The sequence below is a fragment of the Saimiri boliviensis genome, chromosome 4, assembly GCF_048565385.1.
Source record: "Saimiri boliviensis isolate mSaiBol1 chromosome 4, mSaiBol1.pri, whole genome shotgun sequence".
NCBI classification, from domain to species: Eukaryota; Metazoa; Chordata; class Mammalia; order Primates; family Cebidae; genus Saimiri; species Saimiri boliviensis.
Window position 1 is genome coordinate 121,460,948 of NC_133452.1, and position 4,811 is coordinate 121,465,758.

Genomic DNA, 4,811 nt, shown 5'->3' on the forward strand with positions numbered 1-4,811 from the left:
GGTATTGCTTATTAAAATGTAAACATTTAAAAATAGAATATAGTGAATACATATATAGTTTTATTTTTAAACATTTTAGTTATAGCAATGAAATATTTATGCAAACATTTTTCAGTGCCACAAATTATATTACCAAATTTACTTGTGTTATCTTGTACAATTACATATACTTTAGGTGTGATTTATGTGGACATTGGGTTTTCCCTGTGGGACCAATATAGTGTACTTAGCTCTTAACATTTTTCCAATCTAATTTCATGAAGGATAATTGAATAGTTAAAAATACTAGAAGACATTTTTCTCTGCATGAAAACAGACTCATTATTGAAAATATATATAGAAATCATACCCAAAACCTTTCTTCTTGGACCCAATCACATAACAATACAAGTACATTAGTATATAAAGTAAATGTTCAGAAATAGGGAATGATTTCTCATAGATCAGTTTTCCTGCTTAGAACAATCTAAAATGCTGACTAATTGTTTTGATATGTTTTAAAACATGATAGAGGTAAAATGGCTGTAATTTTCACCAAAGAAATTAAGAAAATAGATATCCAGAGAGATCAGCCATGCCATGTTCACTTTGGCCAGTTTTGAAAAAGCTGCTTGTGAGATTAGGAACTCAATAACTTAAAAAAACTTGGGAAGATAGGGGAAATTTTCTGTCTGGTACTAAATTTAAAAAAGGTTCACTAGTAAAATTGGCCACCGTTTAAACGAAAGAATACTTGAACATAAATATACCCTTACGTGGTACAATGATCTGAATGTTTGTGTACCCTCTACATTTCTTAGTTGAAATCCTAACCGCTAGGATGATGATATTGGAGGATGGTGGAGCCTTTAGGGCAAGATTAGGTCATGAGAGTGTAGCTATCATGAATGGGATTAGTGTTCTTAGAAAACAGACCCAAAAAGGATACCTTGCCTCCTCTTTCATTTGACATTACAGTAAAGAGACAGCCATTCTCAGAACGAGGCCTATACCTGACCTGTGCCTGTGCCTTGATCTTGGATGTCACATTTTTCAGAACTGTGAAATTCCGATTAATAGAAATATTTAAATATTTAAATAATAGAAATAAATTTCTATTATTTATAAGCCACCCAGCTTATGGTATTATGTCACGTCATCCCTAAATAGACTCATGAACTACAGGCCCATTTCAAGCCATTTTAATTTTTGGAATTAGATTTTGGTGGTACTGGATTGCTACTCAACTTCCTGGCCTGCCAGCTGTAAAAATATTTGCTTTTTATGTATGAAAAGATAACTTCAGTCTCTGCCTCATATTTCTTCCTTCAACAATCTACAGAATGTGATGTCACTAACAGATTGAGAAATAATAATAGATTTAAGGAGAAAATATGATTTGAACAAAAACTAGTAGAAAAGATAGAGAATAACAGCATTCCTCAAGGGCTCCAAGTATGTGGGGTAGACTTAAATAACTACTCTCCATTCAAGAAGAAATGGTAAGGTTGACAAGCTGTAAAAAAAAAAAAGTGAAAATTCTAAAATCAAAACAAAGCAATAAACAAATCACAAACTGCATATAGAAACATAACACCAAAACACAGCTAAAAAGAGAGGAATTGGAATTGATAATTACAGCAAACAAACCTAAACAACTGAACAGTTGGGAAATGTATAACATAGATCAGGTTAGACAGAGTATAAAAGAATGTATAAAATATTTGCATTTGGAATCCCAAAAGACACAGTGATAAAGAATGTCACAGAAGCACTATTTGAGAGATAATAATCAATTGTTGCCCCAAATTGATAATCTGAAGTCAGTTTCCAGAAATTCTGTAAAGCAGGAGCAAGGATAAAATTATCTGTCTTTATTCGTATTCCTCAATCTCTTAATCCATTTGTATATCTGTATCTATGTACATATCTAGTCCACTGGACAAAATTGCAGCAAACCAAAGAGAGTGAAATAATTAATTTTAAAAATATTTTTAGACATAATAAACATCAAAAATTTACTCTTTGAAAGTATACAATATAGCTGTTTATAGAAGATTCATAATTTGTACATCCCTTGCCACTATATAATTCCAGAACATAATACTTTCAAAGTTAATGTTGTAGCCTGTATCCACAATCTGATCATATTTTAAAATATTAAATATTTCCTTGTATGCATAAGCACCTTTGTTCATCAGGTGATAAATTTGGGCTATCACCATCATGTACATTTTTTTTGGTCATTTTTATTGTGAAAAAATTGCTATGTTCTATGATAACTCTGTTTAACTTAGTAAAGAACTGCCAAAGTGTGTTCCAAAGTGGCTTTACCATTTGACCTTTCCACCAGTGGTATATGCAAGGTTCCATTTCTCCGCATTTTACCAACAGTTGTTACCATCTCTCTTTAATTGTAGTCATCCTGGGTGGGTGTAAAGGGGTATTTCATTACGGTTTTGTTTTGCATTTTCTTTAACAACTAATGATATTGATTATATATTTTTGCACTTATTGATTATTTCTATTACATGTGTCTTTGGAAGAATAATCTCTTCAAATTATTTGCCCATTTTAAACTGAATGAGTTGCCTTATTGTTACCTTATGAGCTCATTATATATTCTGAATTAGTGGTTCCTTGTAAGATATAATTTGGAAATATTTTCTACCAGTATGTGGATTGTCTTTACACTTTTCTGGTGGTGTCCTTTGAAACATAAAATATGTTAATTTTTAGCACTTATGATTTTGTTTTATGTAAAAAACCATTGCTTAATCCAAGGTCATGAAGATATATTCAAAGGTTTTCTTTTAAAAGTTTTGCAGTTTTAACTCTTACATGTAAGTATTTGGTCCATTTTGTAGTAATTTTTTTGTATAATGTGAGGTAAGGGTCTAACTGTATTATTTTGTATGTGGACATTTTTGTACGTACACAATTTTTGCAGCACCATTTTGAAAAGAATATTCTATGCTTATTGAATGATCTTAACATCCTTGTTAAAAATTACTTGACCATAAATATGAGGAAATATTTCTGGATTTTCAATTTCGTCATGGATCTTTTATAACTACATTTATGTTAGTAAAGATTGTCTTGATTAGTGTTCCTTGTAGTAAGTTTTAAAAATACACAGTGCAAGTCTTCCAAATTTGGTAATCTATTTCAAGATTATTTGGACTATTTTGTATCTCTTTCATAGCTGCAAAAGTTTTCAAATCAGCTGGTTAATGTCTGGAAAAAAAAGATGCTTGGATTTCAGTAGGGATTACTTTGAGATGGTAGATGAATTTGGGGATTTTTGCCACCATAATGAATTTTCCAATTCTTGAACGTGGTACATCATTCCATTTATTTAGATCTTCTTTATAACTTTTTTCAGTGAGGTTTGTAGTTCATAGCATATAAGCCTTATATTACCTTGGTTTACATTTATCTTATTACTGTAATTACTGCTGGCCCTTAATTTTTGAAGACGTTGCTAATGGGATTTAATTTCATTTTGGGATTATTTATTGCATGTGTGCAGAAATATCATTGATTTTCCTGTCTTTGTTATGCATCCTGTGAAACTGCTAAACTCACTTCTTGGTTCTAAAACTGTGTGAGAGTGTGTGTGTGTGTGTGTGTGTGTGTGTGGTGTGTATCTCTTCTTTAGAATTTTCTATATGGAAGTTTGTGTCATATGCCATACAGATAGTTTTTACGTCCCTTTCCAAATAAGATGTTTTATTTTTTTCCCTAAATTCCCTAGGAAAACCAGTACAATGTTGTGGTCTGTTCCTAGTCTTTCACCATTAAGTAAAATGTAGCTGAGGACTTCCTTTTGGTAGGTCTTGGAAGTAAAATCTCGCAAGCAGCCAAAGGGTTAAAAAGAGAAAAAGGATAAATTGTTAATGAGTAAAAGTAAGAAATGCAGCTAACTTTCCTACGAAGAAGTGGAATCCATAAGATGATAAAATATTTTCAGTGTGTCACAAGATTTCTGAAAAGTAGGATTCTGTTTTCAGAAAAATATCCTTCAAGGATAAACATACAATAAAGATATTTTCTGAATTTATTGCAAGTAGAAACACTATAAACATTTAAAGTCTATTCTTTCAGCAAACAAGAGGTAATTTGAGAGGAAAGTTTGAAGATGTACAAATAAATAAAAGAAAATTTAAATATATGCAAAGCTAAGGGATAAAAATGTCATAAGAGATTTAAAATACGGATAAAATTAACATTTATGAAAACATCATTGGTCAAGAGTTAGCTTAATGGAGTTATGGTATTTTAACATGTTTGCATTAACTGTGATAGGAAAAAAAGTACCAATTAATGTTAGAATGTGTTTGCTAAGCATTGTATTTTGTATATACTAAGATAGCTACTGTTACGAGTTTAACCACGTGCCCCCAAAGTAATACGTGCAGATCCCAAAGTCCATTACCTAAGAATTTGGCTTTATTTGGAAGCACTAATTAAGTTAAAATGAGATCATTATGGTGGCCCCTAATCCAAATGACTGGTATCCTTATTAGAAAGGAAACACAGATAACAGCACACAAGACAAACATTTTATGAAAATGAAAGCAGAGATTGGGGTGGTACATCTAGAAATCAGAGAGTGATGAATATTGTCAGGAAATCACCAGAAGCTAGGAGAAACATGAAACAGACTTTTTCTTTTCTTTTTTTTTTTCATTATTGTGTACAGCATTTAGTGAGAGTGAATTGTGGTAGACAGACAAGGTGCTAGATGCGGCTCCAATGTTGCTTCTCCTCTTTCTTAGCCTCAGAACCCTGTCTTTTAACAGTCCAGAGTTACGTTCTGGCTGAAAACC